The 12,644-nt window shown below is 29.7% G+C and overlaps 1 protein-coding gene and 2 non-coding genes across 3 annotated transcripts in view; 2 read left to right on the top strand and 1 right to left on the bottom strand.

Annotated features, from left to right (window-relative positions):
* The window catches only part of LOC106692560 (ribonuclease P protein subunit p40), a 493,269-nt gene that overhangs the window by 108,026 nt on the left and 372,599 nt on the right, over nt 1–12,644 (top strand). The window lies entirely within an intron of this gene.
* On the bottom strand, nt 8,119–8,191 carry TRNAR-UCU (transfer RNA arginine (anticodon UCU)). Its single transcript has one exon. It is a non-coding gene; the product is annotated as a tRNA-Arg (tRNA).
* Nucleotides 9,260–9,332, top strand: TRNAR-UCU (transfer RNA arginine (anticodon UCU)). Its single transcript has one exon. It is a non-coding gene; the product is annotated as a tRNA-Arg (tRNA).

The following is a 12,644-nucleotide window of genomic DNA, read 5'->3' as shown; positions in this document are numbered from 1 at the left end:
ACTGACAAAAGCTGTCGTGTGCTAGTTAACATATACTGTTGTTGTATTCAACAATTACTGCCGTAAACTTTATCGTTGTTTCTTAGGACATACGACCTATTAAGATTCACTCAATTAACCGCTTTGGGACCAGAGAGACCTTTTTTTTACTCCTTGGCCAAATCATATGTTTCTACTTTATTACTACTGAAGGCAAGAAGTGACTATCAGGTCCGACTTTCATTCGTACTACCATTATGGGTAACACATGTGAACAGGGCAATGTTCTCACCAAACCAACATCTCTGAATCTCCTGATAAGACATTTCACTTGCTTAAAATATATCGACTCTCTTAAAATTAGATGGATTATCACTGCCCACACCTCTTACCTACACAAAATTTGATTGGTCAAAGTTTTCCCCAACCAGTCTGACATCCATAGTCTTCTTTTATATATTTGTGTGTAGCCAAACTACCAAGACTAAAAGAGCAGAATAGTCATTGGGCTTAGGATGTGATGATAAGCCTTTAGCTGAGTTCTTCCTAGTTTGTAAGAAGTTTGTTTCAATATTGATGTAGCAGTGTATTTTTCAATAAAATGTAAATCTTCAAGTCTTTATTGATGTATTGGGTTCTTTATCTCACAGTTACCATAAAACTGGAGGGATGTGCTCTGTTCTTTGCCAACTTCTAGTTGGATACCGTGTAGTAGCACTCGAGCTTGTAGGTTCAGTTGAAAAGGAAAATTATACTACCTCTGAGCTTAACTGTTCTGTCTTTGCTTCATTTAATTTTTCTGGGAAGCCAAAGGAGTTTAAAAAATATATATTTTATATATAGTGAAAATAACCATTTTGGAGACTTATTCATAATTTTTCAGTTGTCATGGCGTTGTAAATAGTTAGGAGTGTTAAGAGAGCTTCATCAATTATTTAAGTCTTGATAACAATGATTTCTTTATGTTTTGCAGTAAGTACCGAGTACACTCGGTTGTGTTTTGCATTTATTTTTTTTATTATAATTTTACAAATTTCAACTTCAGCATTCTCAAAAATTTTCTCGCTGTTTTCGATTATATGAATTTTTAATATTAACATTGATCCTAATGAAGAATAGAAAACTGAATAAATTTTCTCTAAATTCACTCCGTGTGTCTAATCTCATAAAATGAATAGTTTTGAAGATACTTTACAAAATATGAGAACATTACGAAAATTTTTAACTTTTGTAAAATGGTAAATTTCTGAAGAGGTAGTCAATGATCATTCTAGTCTTAAATTTAAGAAAATTTGAACTAGTTTAAAACTAATGTCAAGGTTTTCATAAGGTATTAATAATGTGCATAGTTCGGAGTTATTTACTGAAAAAGTGTAAGCATTTGATTATTTTGTCATATGCAATAGTTTTTCGAAGCAGCATACTAAACAAAAAGGAATTCCCTAAACCAGTACTTGCACGGATGGATAATTTCACTGGACTGGTTATAGTATTTAATGTTTTAAAACTAAGAATACCTTATTGATATTAAATTCTAATCAACGTATTTATAACGATGGGTCTTGTTTCTAAGCTATTTTCAGGTTTTCGGCCCTTGCAGTACGATTTTCAGGTTTTCGGCCCTTGCAGTACGATTTTCAGGTTTTCGGCCCTTGCTTTACGATTTTCAGGTTTTCGGCCCTTGCTTTACGATTTTCAGGTTTTCGGCCCTTGCAGTACGATTTTCAGGTTTTCGGCCCTTGCAGTACGATTTTCAGGTTTTCGGCCCTTGCTTTACGATTTTCAGGTTTTCGGCCCTTGCTGTACGATTTTCAGGTTTTTGGCCCTTGCTGTACGATTCAACTTCAGCGCATGCCATAAACCACAATGCTGACATAACATTTGTCACGGCAGCACTACCATGTCTCTGACAAGTCTGTTCTCTGATATATAATATGATCTCTCATTTTACACAAATTTTTTATATTTTTTTATTGTATATAATACAATCTCTCACATTGAAGAAAATCAAGTATTAATGATAGGTTTTTTGAAAAGCGGTGCTAGTATATTCCTCGAGCTAAAATTAATATTTGATACTAAGGGACCTCATTAAGTAAATATAGGAGAAGCAGAGAGGGAACATGGCAATATATAGCCAATAGATAATGGGGCTTTACAATAGATGTTCATGGATTCAATCAGCGTTATCCCTCTTTGTAGCTACTCAATTCCATAGACAATTGGCGATCAGATAGTGGCTATGTATACAGTCCCCAGGAGCCTAATAGCCGTTTGTTCATTTCAGGCTCCGCTCTTCTGCGACAGTTACTTGTAAATATTTGTCTATAGTACTTCGTTAGTGTCTGTCTTTATTTCTAATGTATTCGTCTAGGCTGACCGTAACCTGATCCAGAAAGCAAAAAATAAAACCATATCCAAAATAGGAATACATCTTTTTAGGAACGTAAACATTTTTTTGCTTATGTTGGAAGATCGAAAATTTGTATTTTTTTTTTTTTTTCGAAGAATGACATCAATCTATTACCTTGATGTTATACTGTAACGTAATGTTAAATATAATTTTGTAAACATGGAAAAAGCAATGTATTGTTTTTTATATTTTCTTTATTGTTTCTTTTATTATGAAATTTTATTAGTATCATTTAATTTAACTAACGCTACTAACCCTAAATATTCGACTATCAGGCCTTTTCACAACTACAAGTGCTTGTATTATATATATCACACAGTGTTGCTTACGATTGCCTCCCCAGGTTAAATTCGAGGGGACTGCAATCTACGACTGTAATATTTTGCCGTCATTAATTTACGGCAATCTTTTACAAGACTTTCAACCTCAACTTTTGGACATTATCATTTTTCATTCAGAAATACACCATTGAATTACTATCGACCATATTTTTTTTTTTTTTTTAAACCTCTGTTTTGTTTTATTTAGTTTAAATAATTAATTCTTTATATTTTCTTTATTGTTTATTTTATTATAAAATTGTATTTGTTTCATTTAGTTTAACTAACACTGCTAGCCTTATTTATTTCTTTTTCTTGCAATATTTTGATTTAATTCACTTTCTTTATGCAGAACCTGGCATTTTACAGCGTTAGGTAATTCCATTAGATATTAGACCGTGTGCCAAACTAACGCCTTTTTTAAGAAACTGTCTATAAAGCGTAAAAAGATTAAAACTTATGATTTTTACTTAATAATTACATATTAGAATATGTACAAGCTAAGTATTTAATTGGTGTACATTTCTATTCCTTTTCATAAGTGATCACCATAATATATCTTTATTATTAAATATTTTATTTCCTCTTTATGCCGCATTTCACTAAAAAATAAATTACTTTTGCAGTGTATGGAAGGATTGCGCCACACTAAAATCCCAATCTACTAAGATTTTGTGGGTTTTCTTCCCATTCAACATTAGACGTGATTCCTCATTAATGATATATATATTTTTTTCGATCTACATGTTTATTTGTATTTTAAAATTATTTCCTTTTTTTTTCTAGTAACTTTAGTCCAGAATAAAGTTTGTTTTTTTTATTCACTTGAAAGTACTTAAGTATCTACGGCCGTTACACTTATTTCATTGGCGATCCTTTATATAGAATTCTACTATGACAATTTCAGTAGTAACATAGTTTATTTCTAAGGACCTTATTTTATTATTTACACTTAGTAGAATCCAATGATTAGATATTATATTGTATTTTCAACTACTATGAAATATCACGATGAAATACATAGCATCCCCCATGTTTTTTTCATCAAACAATACCTAGATCAGGTCTTCGGATCTTAATGAGAACTATTTTGCAATACACTAGAGATTCTGTGACATTAAAATACTAGAAGGCCACTCAGATAATGCCAATTGTTTGCCTGGAGTATGACAGGATAGCTATATATTACCTGCTTGGATTGGAACCAAGAGAAATGCTCATATTTCAAATGGTCCCAACCTCACGTATATGCATTCGTTCCATTTTCCTTTTTCATTCCCTCCCCCTCCCCCCCACTTTTTCCGTATTTACTTTTTTTCAGACTGTTTTTCCGACCGCGGATCCCCCACTCCTGGACGTCGTACATCATTTGGGCTATTAATTAAAAAATATGTGGTGACGAAGAGCCACTGGAACATTTGTCAAGAACGGTTTGGCCATTTGTCAAATTAGTCGAGAAAGTTTTGTGTTGCTTTAGACAAAATAGCGGGTAACACTCAACAGAATTACTGCACTCTCCTCTCCGTTGATCTATGGCAAGTCCCTGTTATGGCTTTTAATTGTAACATTAGTCCCTCGTATATTTCTCTTGATGTATATCGTTTGAATATCCCACTTTCTAAAAATAATAAATATAAGTTTCGTTATTTACAATCAAGGATTAATATTTAACAATCTATGTAATCAAGAGCGACACTTTTGTGATTGCCTAACGAATGAAATGGTTTACAATCGATGACTACTAAGAAGTTAAGTTAATCAATTGTCAAAATATATGTAGTTTGAGGAAGAACAGCCACTGAAGGATTTCAGAGAAAAGTAATTAAAAATATGAGGCCCGAAGAAAGATGAGCCAATGATTACACAAAGCGGGATTACAGTTGCAAGCATTGCGCTCTGTAAACACGAATAAAGTTCGTAGAAGCATGATGTGGGCATTTAAAATTGATGGGTATTAAGCATTAATCACAAGAACTGTTATTAAATGCTCAACACCTGAGAAAAAAAAATATATTTACTGGTCTTACATTAATTTTAGTTTACTCTGGTTAGCAATTAAATAATAATAATAACAATAAGACTGAGAGAACCCAGATTTTTGAGCCAGATTGTTCGATGACAATATCTAAAATCGCTCTCTACCTACAACCGTCCAGTGACGTCCGTCCAAATCTATGGATCCTCCCAGTTTACGCTTCTGTCTACTCCTCGGACCTTTACACATCGGTTCAGTATTTATTAACATTTTAGGGATCCGTTAATATGTCTTACAACATTATCCTCTCATCTTATTAGCCGCAATGCTTTAACATGAATTATCATAGTTATTGGGTGCAGTTTTCACAATTCAGCGTTAACTCATTTATTTTGGTTCGAATATTTAAGGCGATACTTTATTTTCTAAAACCTTAAGGTGTTTTTCTTCTCTTTCACCACAGAGGCTAAATTTTACTACGGATGTAACGGGATGTACGGACAGTAGGGAGGATAATAATTTTATCTTTTTCTACCTTTCGTTTTTTCTAGTTGCCGCGGAACCTAAATACTTCAAACTCACTATCTATTCAAATATATTTCTTCCTATATCACTGAAATTGCTCTAGATTCAACACCTTAACTTTTTTTTTTAATCTATATTTATTTCAAGACCTAGTGGCTACCAGACTTTGTCAACGTAGTTGTATCTAGTTTTATAGTTTCCAGCAATACCAAATCATCAGTATACCCAAGCATGGGTATTTCACCACCAAAAATTAAACCCAGTTTGGTATGCATCACCTTTCTAATCACTTATTCTAGTGCTAAATAGAATAGACTTGTTTTAAACTCGACCGAACTTTAAAGTTATAAGAATATTTATTACCGATTCGAACATTGGTCATGCACATCCATACTAGATTTACGAACTTCTTTAATATTTCTTCTTTAGTTTCCCGGTGCTTTTAAGCTTACATGAAAATTTAGCTGTTTAACCTTGGTTAAATTTCGATTATCTGTATGTATACGCCTTATATATATATTTCTTTTTTAATGATGAATACATCTGCATCAAAGGAATAATAACTAACATTGATCAAGAAAAACAAAAGGACCTATAAAAAAAAATTAATAATAAAAAATAAAAGAACTGACCTAACAGAAATTTTCTTGAATTTGATAGCTGTTTTCTTTTTTATCATGGGTATATGAATTCGATGTACAAAATCTTTTGTATGGTTTCAAACTACTTTTTGCACTCACTCGATTTACTCCAATGCTATTTCAATCGGGTGTAACAAATTGTATATTTTGATAAAGTACTCCTGGTTTTAAATAAGCTGTTACTAGAATTAATAGATTTTACGACGTTAAGAATAATTGGTTTTTTTTTTTTTTTTTTTTTTTTTTATCCGATAGCTTATACAATCTTCTAGAATACAATCAAATATAAAAATAAAAGACGGTAATAGAGAGATTTTGGTTTGAAAATAAGGCCGTTTATTCTTACAGCGATTTTAATATAGATTTACAATAATAATTTAGTATTTATGATTTTTTTTTCAATAATAAAAGTACATCAGAGGTTACATAAGGGTTCAAGAACTCTTTTTTGGCAGTTAATGAATCTAGCAACAAGTTTGAAATTAGAGAATCCAAAGGGATTAGAAGTAAACCTTCGTTGGTTCCTGACCACGAATTTTTCAACTGTGATGCTCAAAATAGTTACGAATATCTTTTTGTCTGGCCTCTGGGGTATTTGTATTCTGACAATTATCTGAAAATCCAGAGTAGTGGTATCTGTCACGTTGTGAAACTAGATTATTTCCAAATATTCTTAGTGAAGTTGAATATTATCTTGACACCCTGGAATATGATGGAAAACAAAAATTAAAGCAAACTGAGGAAAACAGTGCTGAAAGTTATAAGAACAGTTCAAGAAAAACTTCATTCATAATTCATTTTATTACAAAGACAAATATGTTCTAGCTTCCATAGGTCTTCTTTTATCGATTATCCAAATATTACTCACAATATCACATCAGAAAAAAATATGAGAACACATTAACCCCCGATCAACAATCAATGTTTTCCCTTTCGACAGAGCAGCATAATGCTGAAAATTACGGAGAGGGGAGACGGTCTTTGACGTAGGCCAAGGTCGCATGACTCATGCTTCAGTTAAGATCCGTGATCTTTTCTTTGGTTGTTTAGCTATGTTATGTTATCTCATTAACAAAATTATTTTAATTTTTAAGCCTTTAGTTGGATCGATAAAATATTTTTTTTATGATAATTTATTTATCATATATTATTTAAATATTTTTTAAAAATGTAAACTTTTTTTATCAAATATAAAAAAATAAAATACATTTTTTTTCTATAATTCTTCCAGTCGAGAACACACAAAAATTAATTGAGTTAATATATTATTTTAATTAATGCATAACATTAATTATTTAAATAAATTATTACATTAATAAAAATTAATAGGAAAATAGTCATTCACTCATGCCAAAGACTCGTGCATTATCAAAGTCAAATTTTATCAAAAATGAAATTGGTTGTATACTTTAATTGAAACGTGCTTTCACTACGTAACAATGCATTTTAATGAATTATAATAAAACAAAATATAAATGAATCTGAGTTTTATCAAATCATTCTCATGTCTCGTTGAATTTTATTTAATTTCATTATTACATTTTATTAATTTTAGTTGCTAGTGCATTTCTTTATAATATTATGGGCTTATATCTAAATATTTACAGAAATATTTATCACTGTGTTTCTTATCTAAAAACATGCGTTATCCAAAATGTACTATCAAAAATTATTGATCTAAATTAAAATTATTGAAGTATAATTATTTATATTATCCTACAGCTAATATTTTTATACCTATACAGAAGAAATAATATATAAAATCTTATACAAAGTCAAATTTTATCTAAAATGAAATTGATTGTATACTTCAATTGAAACAAGCTTTATTACGTAACTATGCATTTTTAATGAATTATGGTAAAAAAAAAAAAAAAATAAATAACAGTGTTTTGAGTTGAAATCTCGATAAATGATTTGTTAACATATGCGATGTTAGCGATGAACATGACTTCAAAAAAATTGTTAAAATACCTTCATTCATGATCATTTTCTTTTTAAGAGTTATGACTTTCATCCTCTTTCTTTCAACCATTTCCTTCCTACCATATTATACTAGAAAAACAATTTTTTAGAACATATGCATTTAACAAATATAGGACCTGCGTCCTGATATTCTGAATGCTACCTAACAAAAGTAGAACTGTAGCATCATAAAATGTAGATTTATTAATTTACTAAACAGCTTCTCTGTGATTTCTTGTTACGATCATATGACGAAGATGAATAATAATAAATTTGTTAATCTAATGAAAAAAAAATCTGCATCCCTTGTGGGGATCGAACCCACGACCTTTGGATTAGAAGTCCAACGCGCTATCCGCTGCGCCAAAGGGACCATGTTTGAAATGAGGCCACAACGGCTTGAGTCTCTGGTCTGGGGAGCTGAGAAGTAATTGCGTAAGAGTTCGACTTCCTTGCGTTTGAAAAGCCCCTCAGTTCTGCGATTTTTTTTCAAATTATTCTCCCGTCTCTATGGATTTTATTTAATTTCATTATTACATTTTATTAATTTTAGTTGTTAGTGCATTTCTTTATACTATTGTGGGCTTATGTCTAAATATTTACAGAAATATTCATCACCGTGTTCGTATCTAAAAACATTCGTTATCCACAAGATACTATCGAAAAATCCTATTCAAATTATAGATCAAAAATAAAATTACTGAATTATAATTATTTATATCCCTCAGGTAATATTTTTATATCGATACAGAAGAAATAATATATGAAATGTTCATTTTTCTATTATTTTTAATAACCTAGATACATAATTAGTACTATTATATCTTTATATTTATACCATATTTTATAATAAATTATTTCTGATATATGGGACTTCAATTTTCTTCCTATTCCAAATCTCAATTATAATGTGATTAAAAATTATTTTTTATTTACAAAGTTTTCCTTCTATTATAAATTCTGTTTTAAATTATTATTTCATCATTATCAATAAAAACATTTTCTATTTGAATAATTTTTACTTTCACTACCAGTCATATATTTAATATGTATGTTAGCTAAATTACTAAATTTAATTAATTGTTAATTCAGGACGATGAATTTTAATATTATTTTTTAACAGAAAATTTTGTTGCGAAAAGAAGTAAATCAATATAACTAAATTAATAATTGTAGAAGATGGTCTGAGGGGAGGGGGGAGGTTGCTGTTAGAAAAAAATAAGATAAATAAACAAAAAAATATTTATTCATCCCGATTTTTCGAGCATCAGGAAACTTGTAGCAAAGGAGTCCTAGCTAAAACTGACAATAACTAAATTAATACATTATTATGTGAAACATTTGAAGCTATGTAAGATATGTTTTTTTAGACAATTAGTATTTAACCTTTACAAAAATAATTATCAGTGCGACCTGACAATCTGGCAAAAGATTGGTTGTAGTCCCTTTGGCGCAGCGGATAGCGCGTTGGACTTCTAATCCAAAGGTCGTGGGTTCGATCCCCACAAGGGATGGAATAATTTTTTTTTGTTATAAGATTATTATAAATTAATTTACTGATTATTAGTTATCAATAAAATTAATTAGCAGACTATTAATTAATAAAATAATTCACAGAAAATGAAGGGATTAATTGAAATAAAATTAAATGTGCTATATGAAATGAATAAAATTATTCCATAAAAAATTAATTAAGTAAAATTAACAATAAAAAATATTAATATTAAAATTAAAATTAAATAACAATTATAACGTAATTATTTTTATAGTGTTGCATCTACAGATTTTAAGATCACATCATATATGCAAGCTCATTTATGCTGTTTTTATTCATTATCAGCGTAATAAATCAATGTCTGATAACATAGATTGAACTTATTTTTAAAGCATATCTAGGCATATGTTTGAGACGTGAGATATTAATTTTACTACATTTTTAAACTAGTTAGTATTCTTATAATCATTTTTATTAGTTTTTTCTAGTTAATTATCATGTTTATTATTTTCAAAGATTATCATACCACACTGGGTAAATTAAGTAAGCCCAAGTAGTAATCATACTTACTACCTAATTATGGTCTATATGTGTTTATATGTATCGGTGATTCAAAGGATGAAAAATGGATATACAAACTACTAGTGTTTGAAAGTATGATAGAAGAGAACATGGTTCAAAATCAAGACACGCATACCAAATTTCTTGTTTCTTTGGACGCCATCCAAGTTACTCTTCATTCTATAGCTTCTGACATACTGTAGGTGAAATAAGAGAGTTTAAAGCGAATGAAATAGTAAGATTTAAAGATAGGTTAATTAATACTAATTCTAATATTTTCGTATTAATTTTTGTTAATTAGATTGTAATCGATGTATAAGTACATATTTCAACTCCGAATCAGTCGGTACAACAGAATCACGGGTTTATAGTTTATAATCCTGACGAGTACTAATTCAACTTTTTAGTGTTAAATATATTTTGTGAGTACCTATATTCCTTTTTCTAAACAAAATTTTCCATGTACCAACTTATAAATTGCAAATTATTTATCTAAACATATGTTTATTGAATTTAATTTTATTGTTATTATGTTTTCATTTTATTTATTATCCTCCTTATCATCCGTCTTTAGGTCAAAAATTAATACACAATGAGGCATAATTAATTTATTTTGTATCTTGAACGTTTTGGGGATACAACCCCCCTTCCTTATGTGAAGAATAAATGTAAGGCTTTAAAAATAAAGTTTGGTCAATGACTAGACTTATAAAAGTTTAATGAGAGAATTAAGGGGGGGGCGGATTCAATTAATTATTGTTATATCATTGAATTTCACAATTCAGGAATAAATTTAAGGTCTTCTTTTACTTTTAATGCGTATTCCAGTGTTTCTTATAAATAGTTTTTCATTTGTTTTATATCATTTTTGTTGTTTTTTAAACAAAATGTATCTCTGAAGATATCTGAATTAATTTAACATTACTGAATTGCAATTATCCTGACTAAAATGACTTGAAGCATTTGTTTTGGAATCTTATATTAGCAATTCATGTTGCTAGAATTATATATTAGTATTTTATAGTATAAAGTTGGACGTTGTTCCCTCCTTCTGCTTACATAAGTACCTAACCTTCTAAGGGGGCATATCTTCATACGCGGCAGACTAATGCCTCAGATAGGTCACGGGTTTACGATGGGAGAGGATCGTATAATTTCATTCCTCTTATCGGTATGCCAATTTATGGGGCTTGAGATAAATTTAATTCCGATCTAGCGATCGAAAAGTGTTGTTATTTAGGCCTGTTAAGGTGGAATAATAAAAGTTCTCAGTAAAAATGCTTCACGATAGGTATCCTTGCAGTCATCAAATTCTAACCTACCCATTTAATGACTCATGGTTTAATTACCCGAGGTCTTAGCCTTATTACTGATATATTTTATGTTTATCTCTCCAATATAACGAGGGTTACAATGTATGAAGGCGGATTGCGCCGTCTTTTCACGTTATGGTTGGTAGTTGAATCGCTAAGGAGTTATTACCAATAAATTCAAGATATTTTTTGTTTCTGATGCAGTTCTTGTGTTTATTATATATTATTTGATTTAAGTATATAATAACTAATAAAACTGACAATTTACTCTGTTCCTACTGCATTTTAGGTACTAAGAAACTGTTTTAAAGATAAAACTTTAACACTTATTTCGCTGTTATTTCAGAAGACAGAAAAATATACATATCCTTTTTAATAAAAAAAAAAAAAGTCTGTGCATTATTATTCTGAACACTTCCTGAAGTAAATATTGATATATACTGAAGTAAGTATTCCACCGTTCGACAATATTTCTCTAGACTGGTGTTTTTTTAAAACGTATTGTGAATTTTTTCAAAAATGAAATATCACAGTGAAGGTATGGAAATATTTGGTTTAATTTGATTCATAAATTTTTTCGAATTATTTTAGGACATTTACATTTAGAAAGAAACGAATTTAGTTACGCGTTCCCATAACCACAGTATGTCTTTGCGGTAGTCGCTAATTTCGGTTTATATTTATATGAAAACCTTTTAAAATTTAATAATCAATTCAAATTAGTGAATACTAAAACACTTTAAAATTCGTTCTTATCGTTATTTAATTTATTTAAATCGGTAATATTTACGTTTGCCACCCGACTCATATTTACATGATAATCTAGTTTTTTTTTACCAGTAGATAGTCCCGTTAATCCTGCTATAGTCTCATTATGGGGCGCGACTGGCCTTGATTATCTATGATTCTTTTTGTTCAAGTCAGAAAGAATTTTTTACAATACTAGGCACAATTGAGAGATTATTTCATTGGTGGGTAAATGCTCTGGTACCGGCTTTGAAGAACACTGCCACCACCTCACCAAAATCACCATCATTCGCAATTTTTTTTTTTAGTTTTAATAGATTTTTATTTTAATTTCTTAATTTTTATATTCTGTTACTAATCATAATGTTCAGTTAACGTGAAATTCTCCTAAGATTTCAGTTTTTTTTTATTATTATTATTTGTGTTACAAATTACTTGAGTGTTTTTAAATTTACGAAATTAGCATCAATAATCATTTACACTATTCTCGAACTTACATCAAAACAATTACAACCTGTTATAGTTTTTCATTACTTGTTAAGGAGAGTGGCAATTGTTATAACCCTCTTTATTATTACAGTAGTGATTACAAGAGCTAGTGTAAAATATTTACACACATATGTTAAATAATTCGTGGCAAAAAGCAGATTTTATTTTTTTTAACCCTTAAATTTGAATCTTAATGGAAGTAGTATCTTATTATTTCTTAC

Source organism: Halyomorpha halys, unplaced genomic scaffold (genome assembly GCF_000696795.3).
Source record: "Halyomorpha halys isolate HHAL.00 unplaced genomic scaffold, Hhal_1.1 Scaffold61.1, whole genome shotgun sequence".
In the NCBI taxonomy this organism is placed as follows: domain Eukaryota; kingdom Metazoa; phylum Arthropoda; class Insecta; order Hemiptera; family Pentatomidae; genus Halyomorpha; species Halyomorpha halys.
Note: the sequence above shows the minus strand (reverse complement) of the source record. Positions and strands in the feature narration are given on the sequence as shown.